This window comes from Heptranchias perlo, chromosome 8, assembly GCF_035084215.1.
Source record: "Heptranchias perlo isolate sHepPer1 chromosome 8, sHepPer1.hap1, whole genome shotgun sequence".
NCBI lineage: Eukaryota > Metazoa > Chordata > Chondrichthyes > Hexanchiformes > Hexanchidae > Heptranchias > Heptranchias perlo.
The window spans coordinates 90223481-90239150 of NC_090332.1; positions in this window are offsets into that span (position 1 = coordinate 90223481).

Here is a 15670-nt window from a genome sequence, read left to right on the forward strand (position 1 = left end):
CCGTGAGGTGGTAAATTCACTTCCAGGGTTGGTGGTTGAGGCAGAAACTGTAGCCCCGATTTTAACTCAAGGGCCAGTAAGAAACCTGGTTAAATTTAGTTTATTGAAGGTAAAATCTCTTCATAGATTATGATCAGAACATTGGGCCAATCTTCATTAATTGCGAAGGCTCTCATTGCACACCACTCTATATGTGTTGTGTAAAAATTACATTACTTTTTTACTTTTTCTCTTCAAAGATATGAAAAAACTTTTCAACATGAAAAAGTTAAATGGTTTTGAGTCAGTGGAGGCGTGTCTTATATACTGCTTTTGATTCACACAATAAGTATGTGACTCAGTTGGAGTTTTTGGGAAGCTTCACATGACATTCTCCTCACACTCAGTCTATTAGATCTCAATGTACTGTATTGTGTCAGTGCTGTTGCTTAAATACCAAACTTAAATATTTCAGATAATTGACTTTTTCATTATTCATGCATTTAAGTATTGGTTGCAATTGATCAATATTTGCTGAGTTCTCAAGAATTTATTAACAAAGGGCGTCTAAGCACGGGTTAGCTAATGTGTCAATGTTTAAACGTTGCTTAGTCACTGTGTTTGTTAAACAGTAATTCTCCGAGCAAAAGGCAAAAAACTGCAGATATTGAAACAAAAATAGACAATGCTGGAAACAGTGAGCGGGTCAGTCAGTGTGTATGGAGAGAACAGACATGTTAACATTTCAGGTGTTGTCCCTTTGTCAGAATTTTAAAATATAACAGATTTAAAAACAAAACTGTTTCCACTGGCAGGAGGGTCGATAACCAGAGGACACAGATTTAAGGTAATTGCCAAAATAATCCAGGTGGGAAATGTGGAGAAAATCTTTTTACACGGCGAGTTGTTATAATCTGGAATGCGCTGCCTGAAAGGGCAGAGGAAGCAGATTCAATAATAACTTTCAAAAGGGAATTGGATAAATACTTGAAAAGAAGAAATTTGCAGGGCTATGGGGAAAGAGCAGGGGAGCGGGACTAATTGGATTGTTCTTTCTAAGAGCCAGCACAGACATGATGGCCCGAATGGCCTCCTTCTGCACTGTATGTTCTATGATTCTATGAACAGTGCGTCGCTGCTTGATTTAGATGTGATGTAGAGATGCCGGTGATGGACTGGGGTTGACAATTGTAAACAATTTTACAACACCAAGTTATAGTCCAGCAATTTTATTTTAAATTCACAAGCTTTCGGAGGCTTCCCCCTTCGTCAGGTGAACGATCACATCGTTCACCTGACGAAGGGGGAAGCCTCCGAAAGCTTGTGAATTTAAAATAAAATTGCTGGACTATAACTTGGTGTTGTAAAATTGTTTACAATTGATTTAGATGAAACTGACATCAGCGCCATCTATAGATGAACGCTGACATACAACTGATCCCTGATACTGTCATAAATCTGCTGCTTGAACAGTCTTTCTTCTTCCACTGAGGTTAAAGTGTAACTTCTTTTGCATAATATCTTGATTTCATCCAGATTATGTAAATATTTTTGATGCCACAGTTGTGTAACATACATATGATAGTTTCCTGTGTTACAAATGAAATGTTGGATTTGATTTTATTCCTCGCTGACAGTAGCACAAACCTGGAGCCAACTCACCCCCCCACCCCCCCAACTTAAAAATAAAATTTGAGTCCACACGAGCGTACAAACAATGACAGACAGGAAAAGACCCTCTGGTCCACCCAGCCTGTCCCTTTGATGTCTCAGAGGGTAAATGCAATGTGTGTTTTGATATTGCACCTCGCAGGTCAGAAAGCTCCCGGGTTCAATCTCTGGTTTGTAGATGGGTGAACAGGACAGAGATGGGAGGGTCACCATTGACATTGGTGTCCCTGCCTAGCTTGGGTATAACCGGGGATGCCGTACCTGACTGCTACAGTGACCCTAGTAGACAGTCATGTGTATGGATGCTGGGTGAAGACATAATTGGGAATGGCTGTGATGCCCTCACAAAAACACCAGCACTGTGGGAGAACCTTCACCACACGGACTGCAGAGGTTCAAGAAGGCGGCTCACCACCACCTCCTCAAGGGCAATTAGAGATGAGCAATAAATGCTGGCCTCGCCAGCGACGCCCACATCCCATGGATGAATAAAAAAAAGACTGCCAGCATCGATGGTTCTGCTCCCTGGCATCTATCACTGCCTTCAGGAAAAAGGAGGAATTGGGAACGGGGAATAATTTGAATGCTGGGTTTTGCTGTGACCCATTAACCTGAGCAGCTCCCAGGCAGGCTGGGTTTTTGTTTCCCTACTTTTTCTAATTAATACTTCTCCCTTCTCAGTGCCTTTCCCATGTAATAATTCTCTGACTGATAAGACAGGCACATTTACATGTAGACCCTACTTATGCTTTTTTTCCCAAATAACTTTATTTTGTTGTTATTAAACGTCTCCGCCTCTCCACCTCTCTCTCCTTTAAGACGCTCCTTAAACCTACCTCTTTGACCAAACTTTTGGTCACCTGTCCTAATATCTCCTTATGTGGCTCTGATTACACACCTGTGAAGCACCTTGGGACGTTTTACTATGTTAAAGGTGCTGTATAAAGGCAAGTTGCTGTTGTTATGATTTTACAGGAGTTTACACACTTTCTCAGGTTCATGAATTGAAGGGAGTGTACTCTGCTTTACTCTGAACATGCAGATACTTACCCTGTGGAACCTGCACAATTACACAATTGGAAGAGTTCCTATTTGTCAGGGTCATGGTCTCTCCTTGCCAGGGGACTCAAGTCACATGAGAGGGGGAGTGAGGAGTCATGCTGAGTACCAGGTTGGCATGATGCCTGGCGAAGAGGAAGGTGAGGGGTTTGGTGTAGGTGCTTGGTGTGGCTGGGAGGGGTGGCCTTGCAGGGTGGGTTCTCATATCTCCTGGTATTTTCACGGCTCCATGCTCAGTCCGTGAATCATCTGCTGCACTAGACCAATGTTTCAGAAGTTTGTTAGACAGATGTTTGCTGTGGCAGGTGTTAGCTTGCTCCAAGGCTTAAGGATGCACTTTATTGTTGTTTGGTGTGGAAATTGGGAGAAGCTGCCATGCTGGCCACATGTCTAACCGTTCTACGGTCAGGTCTTGGGTGGTGGCATTGGTGACCTCCATGACCCTGCTCAGAGGGGTTGGAGATGGGGGACAAACCAGAACAGGTGCCCCTTTTGGACACAGTGATGACAGCATTGATCTAGCTCGATTGGGTCGGATTTATGGAGCCTGTGCAGGAAGAAGTGAAAGTGATGGAGAGTTTTGAGTTGGCCTGCTATACATGGGCAATAAAACAATGTCCGAGCAGATGTTAATTCACATACAATTGGAATACAGAATGTATTCCATATGTAGAATAACAACCCAATTGTATTTCTTTGCAAAAACAATTCAAATAGCCCTGAGACTTGACAACTGCTGGCCACCTCTCTGTACCATTCATGACAGAAACAAAACACTTTTGCACTAAATAATTGACACGGTGTAACAATGGAGGACTTTCTTTGGGTGTCTCACCTATCACCACGGTAATCATATTCTTATTTCATGGCGCTCAGGTAGTGGAAAATAAAAACATCATATTGAACCAAAACTCCACCATAGCACTAAAAAAGTACTCTCGATTTTTAACCGCACACCATGAAACCAGAAGACATTTGCTGGTTGTATACAATATTACACAGGAAGTTGTTTGGTATGAGTGCATTATACAAATCTATCACAAATAGAATACGCATCATATTGAACAACTTCTCAGACACAATCCTCATGTCCTTGAATGTCCATGTCAGCAACTTACTGTCCAAATCCTGCAGTTGTTCAGCTTTGCTGATTCAGTGGAACCACAGGTGAAACAAGTATATTTACCAGCTGAGCCTCCGAAGAATCCCTATAACCATGGAATGATACATACAGAAGGAGGCCATTCAGCCCATCGTGCCTGTGCCGGATCTTTGCTACTGTTAAGATCTTGAGGCCTCGATTTTGCTCTTCTTGTTCTCCCAAAATTCATGACTTAATATGAATGCTGGTGGCGGAGTCCTGGCAGCATCTCCTGGGCCCCCAGGACCCATGCCTTGGGTTGTGGGAGTGTGGGGGGGGGGGCGGTGGTGCAGGGAAATCTGAAGAAATATCTGTGGCGCCTACTACATAGTAATGGGCCTTGGGGTGGGCGGGGTCCCAGCTGAAGAAAAGCATTTTTAAAAATTTATTTTAAATCTCTGTATTATTGCACTAGGCAAGGAGGCCCTTTTCTGACCCCCTCCCCCCTCCTTCCGCCTCTTCAGCAACATTGAATGCCAGGAACACAACAGTATTTCAAAGATGTTAATGGCAAGAAATTCACCGCATGACATTCTCCCATCATTTCCCTAGAATTTGCACACCCTCGCCCAAATTCTGGAAGCCTGGGCAGAAATCGGAGAGCCAGCGGAATGGCTCCTCACCACAATTCCCACTCCTGTCCACCCAAAACCCCCCACAAACGGCCAGTGGGATAAAGTGAAAATCTGGGTCTGAATACTGAATGGAGGGAAAATAGATTTAACTAAAATGTTTGGAAGATTGGGTATTGATTGGGTGTAGATTGGGTGTAGATTGGGTGTTGATTGGGTGTAGATTGGGTGTAGATCAGGTGTTGATTGGGTGTAGATCGGGTGTTGATTGGGTGTAGATTGGGTGTTGATTGGGTGTAGATTGGGTGTTGATTGAGTGTAGATTGAGTATTGATTGGGTGTTGATTGGGTGTTGATTGAGTGTAAATTGAGTATTGATTGAGTATTGATTGGGTGTAGATTGGGTGTTGATTGGGTGTAAATTGAGTATTGATTGAGTATTGATTGGGTGTTGATTGGGTGTTGATTGGGTGTAGATTGGGTGTTGATTGGGTGTTGATTGGGTGTTGATTGGGTGTAGATTGGGTGTTGATTGGGTGTTGATTGGGTGTAGATTGGGTGTTGATTGGGTGTAGATTGGGTATTGATTGGGTGTAGATTGGGTATTGATTGGGTGTAGATTGGGTGTTGATTGGGTGTTGATTGGGTGTTGATTGGGTGTAGATTGGGTGTTGATTGGGTGTTGATTGGGTGTAGATTGGGTGTTGATTGGGTGTTGATTGGGTGTAGATTGGGTATTGATTGGGTGTAGATTGGGTGTTGATTGGGTGTAGATTGGGTGTTGATTGGGTGTTGATTGGGTGTAGATTGGGTGTTGATTGGGTGTAGCTGACGTCATCACTTCTGCACAATGTTCTCATTATTCTCAGAAAATGTATCCCAGGCAAACATGAAAAATTAATGTAATTTTACTTCGTCACATTCAGCAATCTGAATTCAAATAGTAGCAAAAGGAATTGAGGGCAATAGTGTGCTATAACTGTGCCCTGTAATGCAACTTTCCAAGGAAATTGTTTCTGTAATGGTGCCGAGTACAATCCAGTGTCATGGGGCCTGATCTTCACTAACACCTGCCTGTCATTGTGGTCAATGGCGTGTCTGTTTACTTACGTTCAATATAAAGAGCTGTTGTAGCTGATCTATTTATTTATTGTCTGTTCATACAGGGCAAATTCAACTGTGATGAAGCATCTTTTGTACTGTGGAGCCTTGGTATTAATAGAATAATTTGCTTTGTTTCGAGTTTCAAGTTTTAAAAAAATTCCTAAAACGAAAGCATTGTGGGTGTGAGCCAAATGGTTGCAAAATCAACCTTGTCATAATTGGCGGCTTTCTGTTTTTAATTATTCTTGCTTGAAATCTGAAAAATGTCAGTTTCTGCTCTTGCTGACAGAGCAGTTTACAGGGGAACATTCAAACAACCCACTCGTACCGCAATAAAAATGTTTGAGTAACATTTAAAAATGCATCTTACAATTTTTAAAATTATGCTGTCACTTATTAAGTTTGAGGATAAAGTAAATGAATCTTGAGGCGGAAAAAGTGCCTGTGATCCGATGGATGGGGGTCTAAGGAGTTACATATTATACAAAGCATCAAACTTTACAGACTACTTCCTGCAAAAAGTTCCATTCATTTATAAAAGTCATAGACCGTTACAGAGTAACAAAATACACATAGTCCTGTGATATAACATAATAAATATTGCTGTGAAAATATATGCTATATCTAAGTTGAAATGCTTAACTTAAGGTTACACCTGATTGCCTTTGGACACTTCTGTGTGTTTGGATACAGTAGGATAGAATTCTAGGTCACCTGCACCAGTTGGGCTCATTTAAATGGACCCAGTGAACTACGGACATCACTAGGCAACTTTTCCGATTCAGGCCGGCCCAATATCGAGCGGCCCGGCAGCTGCCTGGTAGGGGTAGAGGGGGGTCCCTATTGTGGGTAGAAGTCTGGGGCAGTAGTGGCCCAGATTATTTTTGTGGGGCCCGCTCCTGCTCCTCGAGGCCTCACAAAAAATAATTTAAAACTTACTTTTCCAGGGCTTCTTTGGTTCCATTGCCAGTCGAACTGGTCAGAGAGGAATGGTTCAATCCTAAAATAGCAATCAGAGTCCTGTGTACATCGTAGGACCCCCTATTTGCATAATAAAAGGGGCCTACCACCTGAAGCAGGCGGGTACTTCAGCCGGCCAGCGATAGGCCCTTGTGAAAGTGGCTGCAGACCGTCCATTGTGAGACTATTACCACTGCGCTAACGCTGATTTTGGCAAGTTAAAATCGACCCAGTACTGTGTGTTATGGGAGATTTTAATTACCCAGTTATTCAGTGGTCTGATGAGGGGTCGGCCAAGTCTTGAGAGAAGCAGGGCTGAAATATTTCTCATTGGAGTTAGTCCTTAGTAGTGACTGCAATGGTGTCTGACTATGTCCAGGGACACCTGGGCAACAATGATCACAGCATCATCAGATTTCAATTGGTTGGACAAATTACAGCCGCAGATAATTTAATGATAGTGTCAGATTTCAGGAGGGTGAAATTTTCAAGAATGAGAGAGGATTTGGAAAGACTTGATTGGGGGATGCTGCTAGGTAGGAAGGAATAAATGTAGTTCAGAGACATCTCTACTGACGGACCGGGATGCCGTGGATTAAAAATAGGTGTATGGTTAATGAAACTCAAATGACTTAATCAAGACCTTCATACACAAATTAACCTTAAAAAGAGGATTTTTTTTACCAGATATAAAGAAAATAGTTCTCAAGAGAATGGGGACAGGTCTAACATGCAGTGGAGCTGAAGTGCCCGCCTGCTTCAGGTGGTAGGCCCCTTTTATTATGCAAATAGGGGGTCCTACGATGTACACAGGACTCTGATTGCTATTTTAGGATTGAACCATTCCTCTCTGACCAGTTCCACTGGCAATGGAACCAAAGAAGCCCTAGAAAAGTAAGTTTTAAATTATTTTTTGTGAGGCCTCGAGGAGCAGGAGCGGGCCCCACAAAAATAATCTGGGCCACTACTGCCCCAGACTTCTACCCACAATAGGGACCCCCCTCTACCCCTCCCAGGCAGCTGCCGGGCCGCTCGATATTGGGCCGGCCTGAATCGGAAAAGTTGCCTAGTGATGTCCGTAGCTCACTGGGTCCATTTAAATGAGCCCAACTGGTGCAGGTGACCTAGAATTCTATCCTACTGTATCCAAACACACAGAAGTGTCCAAAGGTAATCAGGTGTAACCTGATGCTACGTTGTCAGTGGTGATAGAGGTGCTACTAAAATTGAATCTATATCGACCTACATGGGATGTACAGCTCAGAAACAGGCCACTCAGCCCAACTTGTCCATGTCGGTGTTTTTAGGAAATTACATCCCAGATGGATAAAGTTAAAGTTTCTCATGAAGGGTTACTGAAACTGAAAGGAGCTAGGATAAAATCTGCAATTCAGCAAATCGATGGCAGATGAAATTCAATATAGATAAAAGCAAAGTGAAGTGTTAGGGGTTCTGGATATGATAGTAGTTTTGGCACTTAACTTGTCAAATGTCTGTGGAGCAGTAATCAACAACAGTAAACAGAATGCTAATCTATATTGTTAGGTCAATTATTTAGGTGTCTGAAGATGTCAAGATAAAAGTGTTATGTGTCATGGCCAGGACTGTGGTCAGTTTTGGTCACCAAGATATAAGAGAAACACTCAAGCCATTGAGGTGATGCAGAGATGAACCATGAAGCTGATTTGTAGCATCAAATGAGCGACTTATGAAGAATGACTTGGAAAACAGAGCTCTTTATCTTTGAAAGGAAGCCACAGAGAGGGGATCTTACTAAAATATACAACATATTAATTGGTATACTTAATCTGGAGCACGATTTCAAGATACCAGTATATTAGAACAAGGGGATATTAGGTTCAAATGGTGTCAGGAAAGTTATATGACAGATGTCAGCAACAATTTGTTCACACAACGACTGATCGACAACAGACTAGTTTTCCGGGTAGATTAGTGGAAGAGAAAACCTTCAAGAGTTAGTTAGTTCTTGGCAATGCAGTTCTTTTATTCTGGATAGATTAGCTAAAATGGCTTCCCTCATCTGTATCTGTCTTGTGATCTTGTAGAGAGAAAATATTACCAATTTAATTTAAAAATTGTCTGTGGTTCTGTATACTTCTCTAAATCAATATTAGAAGATTTAATATTCCAAGAACACTTGCTGACGTACAGTAACAAGATAATTACTGAATCACTGCCTCATCTGGACAATCAGGAGTGACGATATTGTTCCTCCTCTCCTGTTTGCTTCCCATACTCTTTAATATTCCTCTATTTCAAGCAACTATCTAATTCCATTTTAAAAGAACTTAAGAACTCTTCTTCAACAATGTTGTGAGAAAAATATTTTGTCAAAAAATAAAGCATTTTTATTTTGTTTCGGTTTGATAGTTATTTAAAATCCAGGCGCAGTGTGTAAGCAGTTTAAAAATTGTTAGCAAGTCACCCCTTAACCTTCTCAGTCCTTGTGAAAAAAGCCTTAGCTTTAACTCTTATCCTGTTCGCATTTTAGTCCATCTACACTGCACTTTTTCTATTAGCTTTTATATCTTCCTATAATGGGATGCCTAAAACTGCACATAATATTCACCTGTGGCCTAACTAAATAAAAAGAATTAATAAAAAATAAAACTGATAGTAACAGACTTCAGGAGGACATAGGCAGACTGGTCAAATGGGCAGACACATGGCAGATGAAATTTAATGCAGAGAAGTGTGAAGTGATGCATTTTGGTAGGAAGAATGAGGAGAAGCAATATAAACCAAATGGTACAATTTTAAAGGGGATGCAGGAACAAAGAGACCTGGGGGTGCACATAGACAAATCTTTGTAGGTGGCAGGACAAGTTGAGAAGGCTGTTAAAAAAGCATATGGTGCCCTGGGCTTTATTTATAGAGGCATAGTGTACAAAAGCAAGGAAGTTATGCTAAACTTTTATAAAAACACTGGTTAGGCCTCAGCTGGAGTATTGTGTTCAATTCTGGGCACCACACTTTAGGAAGGATGTCAAGGCCTTAGAGAGGGTGCAGAGGAGATTTACTAGAATGGTACCAGGGATGAGGGACTTCAGTTATGAAGAAACTGGACTGGCGAAGCTGGGATTGTTCTCCTTAGGACAGAGAAGGTTAAGAGGAGATTTGATAGAGGTGTTCAAAATCATGAACGGTTTTGATCGAGTAAATAAGGAGAAACTGCTTCCAGTGGCAGAAGGGTCGGTAACCAGATTTAAGGTGATCGGAGGAAACATTGTTTTTACGCAGCGAGTTGTGATGATCTGGAATGCGCTGCCTGAAAGGGCAGTGGAAGCAGATTCAATAATAACTTTCAAAAGAGAATTGGATAAATACTTGAAGTGAAAAAATTTACAGGGCTATGGGGAAAGAGCAGGGGGAATGGGACTAATTGGATAGATCTTTCAAAGAGCCGGCACAGGCACAATGGGCCAAATGGCCTCCATAGTAGGCTGTACCTACTATGATACGAATCCTTCCTAAAACTGCAGGGTGTGGTCTTCAAGATTCACACATCAATGGTGCATTGACTCCGTTAAGTCTTGTGGGAGCTACAATATTTATATACTTTTCTCACAGGGAATTAGAAGGAAACATGGGATAAGAACATAAGAACATAAGAAATTGGAGCAGGAGTAGGCCAATCGGCCCCTCGAGCCTGCTCCGCCATTCAATAAGATCATGGCTGATCTGATCCCAACCACAAATCTAAAGAACACAAGAAGTAGGAGCAGGACCCGGCCACACAGCCCCTGGGCCCTCTCCGCCACCCACAGGGCATTGACCGATCCGAACTCAGCTTCATGTCCAATTTCCTGCCCGCTCCCCATAACCCCTAATTCCCTTTACTTCTAGATAACTGTCTATTTCTGTTTTAAATTTATCTAATGATGTAGCTTCCACAGCTTCCTGGGGCAGCAAATTCCACAGACCTACCACCCTCTGAGTGAAGAAGTTTCTCCTCATCTCAGTTTTGAAAGAGCAGCCCCTTATTCTAAGATTATGCCCCCTAGTTCTAGTTTCACCCATCTTTGGGAACATCCTTACTGCATCCACCCGATCAAGCCCCTTCACAATCTTATATGTTTCAATAAGATCGCCTCTCATTCTTCTGAACTCCAATGAGTAGAGTCCCAATCTACTCAACCTCTCCTCATATATCCGCCCCCTCATCCCCGGGATTAACTGAGTGAACCTTCTTTGTACTGCCTCGAGAGCAAGTATGTCTTTTCTTAAGTATGGACACCAAAACTGTATGCAGTATTCCAGGTGCGGTCTCACCAATACCCTGTATAACTGCAGCAATACCTCCCTGTTTTTATATTCTATCCCCCTAGCAATAAAAGCCAACATTCCGTTGGCCTTCTTGATCACCTGCTGCACCTGCATACCAACTTTTTGATTTTCTTGCACTAGGACCCCCAGATCCCTTTGTACTGCAGTACTTTCCAGTCTCTCGCCATTAAGAAAATAACTTGCTCTCTGATTTTTCCTGCCAAAGTGCATAACCTCACATTTTCCAATATTATATTGCATCTGCCAAATCTCCGCCCACTCACCCAGCCTGTCTATATCCCCTTGTAGGTTTTTTATGTCCCCCTCACTCTCTACTTTCCCTCCCATCTTTGTATCATCTGCAAATTTTGATATGTTGCACTCGGTCCCCTCCTCCAAATCGTTAATATAGATTGTAAAGAGTTGGGGACCCAGCACCGACCCCTGTGGAACACCACTGGTTACTGGTTGCCAGTCCGAAAATGAACCATTTATCCCAACTCTCTGCTTCCTGTTCGATAACCAATCCTCCACCCATGCCAGAATGTTACCCCCAATCCCGTGATTTTTTTATCTTAAGTAATAATCTTTTATGTGGCACCTTGTCGAATGCCTTCTGGAAGTCTAAATACACTACGTCCACTGGTTCCCCTTTATCCACCCTATACGTTATATCCTCAAAGAACTCAAGCAAATTTGTCAGACATGACTTCCCCGATATGCAATGGGAACTATGAAATATAATTTTTATCCCATTAGTAAGAAAGACCCTATCAGAATCTTCTGATGACACAACCCCATTAATTATCTTGTGAGTTTATTTTTCATACCTTAAAACATTCAATAGAGTGAGGAGCTGAGTCATCTTTTGGATTTAGTTTAGATGAGCAACAATGATTTGTATGTACTTGTCTTTCTCTAAAACAATGCACACAGCTCCTTCACCTGCAGGGGTGGAATGTATAATTCCCAGTAAATTGAACATTGAATAGATGATGAGTTGAGAAATGCTGAGTGATGTGCAGTGCTGATTTTCACCCCTGCGGAGGATCACCGAGACGCTGCTAATTTTCTTTCACTGAAGCATGACAAAGATCCGAAATGTGCCAGTGTAAATTGTTGTCATGAATCATATCCCATCAAAGTGGTAACGTGGGTTCGAGCATCTGTGTACTGTACCTTTCAGGGTCTTTTTTTTAAAAATGGATGTGAACATCTTTCTCAGTTTCATCTTTCCGTTTCTTTGTGATTCCTTCCCCTTGTTTTTCCTCTCAGTCTTTCTGTTCTTTTTTCTGCCTCATCTCTCTGGGTTTATTTTTTCTCTCTCCTTATGCCCTCTTAGTTCTTGGTAAGTACTTTCATTACAGCGAAATTATTGCAGGTATGATGACAGAAATCCTTGCCCATTTTGTGTTGCACCACACAAAATAGCTCTGTTCAAAAACCACAGTTCTTGGATTAAGGAGTTTAGCAGAGATTTGCTCAAGAGCTACACACCCACGTGTAGACAAGAGCTTCTGAAACTAACAGAAACCGCACTTGGAAAACACCCTATCGCGCAAAGGAGCCAGTCAAGCTGGTATTACTAAAATTTGGGAGTGTCTCGATGGATTGTTAAGCAAACCTGATCACGAGTCAGTGCCCTAACATATACAGACTCTAAACCTGTGATTTATAGTATCAATGAATACTTTGAAGATACAATAACATTGCTGGATGAAGTGCAAAAATACCATTTCTCATCCTGATTAAATAGGCATCAGTTTGTAAGGTACTTTCAAGTGTCAGTTTGGCTCAGTTGGAGCACTCTTTACCGAGTCATTAGTTTGTGGTTTCGAGCTTCACTCTAGAACAGTGCAGCACTGAGGGAGGCTGCATTGTGGGAGGTACTATCTTTCAGACAAGGCATTAACACAATGCCATGTCTGCCTGTCCAATTAGATGTAAAAGATTCCATGACACTGTATAAGAGCAGGGGAGTTCTCCTGGTGTCCTGGCCAATATTCCACCTGCAGCCACCAATAAAAAGCAGATTAACTAGTCATCCATCTCATTTGCTGTTTGGTGACATAGCTGTCTGCAAATTAACTATTGAATTTGCCTACTTAACAAAGTGACTACACTTCAGAAGTATTTCATTGATATGAAGTGCTGAGGATTGCCCCACAGTTGGGATAAGGTACTATATGAATTGGTAACGACACTAATCAGTGTGGGATATTAAGCAATATAGACCAGGTAATACCCAAGTTTTAGACCTGTCTGCTGAAACAGCTAATCCTAGCCAGGATGGGGGATAATGCATTGCAAATGGCCTAAACAGCCTTGGGCTAGGGGAACTCAGCCAGCATTCCCGCCTGGCTGCTGTCGAGTGATGCCTGCTGGAAAGCAGCGTATGGTGAGGGCTGGATCAGGCATGGTTTTCATCCCCCTGCCTGCTGATTGTCAAATATCCTGACATTATCTAGACTTACATGTGAAGATCGATGGTGACCAGTATCCATGAAACCTTCAAAGGGGAGGGAAGAAAGCAGAGTGCAGTACAAACCACATTTCCACCCCAGAGTAAAAGATCAAGGTCTTCTATACATCTGATGAACTTTAAAAAAAATCATATACTCCCCAGAGTGTTTTCCAGCATGGTGATCGTTAACAAACCATTAACAAAACACAACAAGTGTTGCCTCAGATGATATATTATTATCGCCTGATTCCTCCTTCATGATACAATGGAAATTAAATGTATCACAGGAGGGGAAACATCATGCAGAAGTGCAGTGTTGACACAACTTGTTTGTGGTGCACAAAGCAAAAAAGAATTGAGAAAACACCATTTGATAGACTTGGGCCACTGATAGTGATTTTGTTAATGAAAAATGTTTTCTTGTTCAAAACACACTATGCACCACTGTGGTGGTGAAAGTATAGAGGCAATACCCAAGTAAAGAGCATTGGCTTAAACCGATACTAACTTGTACAGTCATGGTAAAAGACAGGGGATGTGACTTATACTCAGACACAACTTTGCATGTCGTGTTCTTACCATATTTAGTCATGTTCAGGAATTGAAGGATATGTTGATAGGGTTAGAGGAAGAAGCTCGTGTGGAGCATAAACACCAGCATGGACCTATAGGGCCGAATGGCCTGTTTCTGTGCTGTACATTCTATGTAATAGTCAGCTTTTTTTAAAAAACAATTGATATCAATTTAGAAAACATTTTTAATAAAAGACATAAAAATGTTAAAAAGATACCTTCAGTCTTCAAATTATTAAACAAATATATTTTTGGAGCAGACAGGCAGCTATAAGTTTACAAAACACGAGCATCCCCTAGGGCTATGGTATTCACAATATTGTCCAGGAGTCCTCTGCAGCCAACCTCCACATCTCCTCTGGGCCTCAGCACACTTGCTGCTCCAGGTACCTCTGGCCCTCTGTTCCTAGGCTCTGCCGCAAGGAGCTGTTGTTCAAGCCGGGATTCTCTCTCATTTCTTGCTCTCCAACAAAATGCAAATAAAAGAACCTTATTAAAAAAAGTATTGCTCCTAAAGTGTATTTTTTCTTTCCCTTTCTGTCGGGAAGTTCCTGGCCATTTTTTAAAGCAAATGCCCAACAATGTCATGATTGAAATCAAGAATTTAGTGTGGGGAATTTCAGACTCAAACCTGTGTCCCGTCACTCTGAGACGCTGTGTGTTGAGCATTTCAGGAAGTAATCCTCAAGAAATATATTGATCTGGAGCCCTCAATTAGGGTAGTTACCTAGCCTGATGTGAACTGGACCGTACAATTTTGGGGTTAGCTGTCCAATAATTTTTGTAATTGAAATAAGACAGTAGAAGTCCAGCTTCCAGTCTTCGAAAGTTTAAAACATGCTTCATGTACGTGCGACATGAGTCTGCCCACAGCTCCAGGTAAGTGTATATTTGCCCACAGCTCCGCCAGGTCCCAGTGTTAGCTGAGGAAAAGGCAAGGAATCTTACAACACCAGGTTATAGTCCAACTGTTTTATTTGAAAATCACAAGCTTTCGGAGGCTTTCTCCTTCGTCAGGTGAGCGAGTGTGGGATTCCATGGAAGGTTACTGCATTTATAGTCAGAGAACAATACCTGGTGATTACAGATAATCTTTCCAACTGCCCGTTGTCAAGGCAATCAAAGTGTTCAGACAGAGTGATGTTACCTACAGGACCACCGAATACACAAACGGCCAGAACACAAAACAGAGAGAGAGAGAAACATCCAAGAGGAAGAGAAAGACAGAGAATGACCCATTGTGTTAAAAACAGATAACTTTTTTTTCGCTGGTGGGGTTACGTGTAGCGTGACATGAACCCAAGATCCCGGTTGAGGCCGTCCTCATGGATGCGGAACTTGGCTATCAATTTCTGTTCGACGATTTTGCGTTGTCGTGTGTCTCGATGGCCGCCTTGGAGAACACTTACCCGAAGATCGGTGGCTGAATGTCCTTGACTGCTGAAGTGTTCCCCGACTGGGAGGGAACCCTCCTGTCTGGCGATTGTTGCGCGGTGTCCGTTCATCCGTTATCGCAGCGTCTGCATGGTCTCGCCAATGTACCATGCTCCGGGGCATCCTTTCCTGCAACGTATGAGGTAGACAACGTTGGCCGAGTCACAGGAGTATGAACCATGTACCTGGTGGGTGGTGTCCTCTCGTGTGATGGTGGTATCTGTGTCGATGATCTGGCATGTCTTGCAGAGGTTGTCGTGGCAGGGTTGTGTGGTGTCGTGGACGCTGTTCTCCGGAGCGGAGAAACTACGCCATGTTCTCCGCAGCCTTCAACGTCATCGATGACGACGAGCACCTCGCTAAGGCCATCCCCACACCTCCACTACTCGCCTTCAAACTGCCACCCAACCTCAAACAGACCATCGT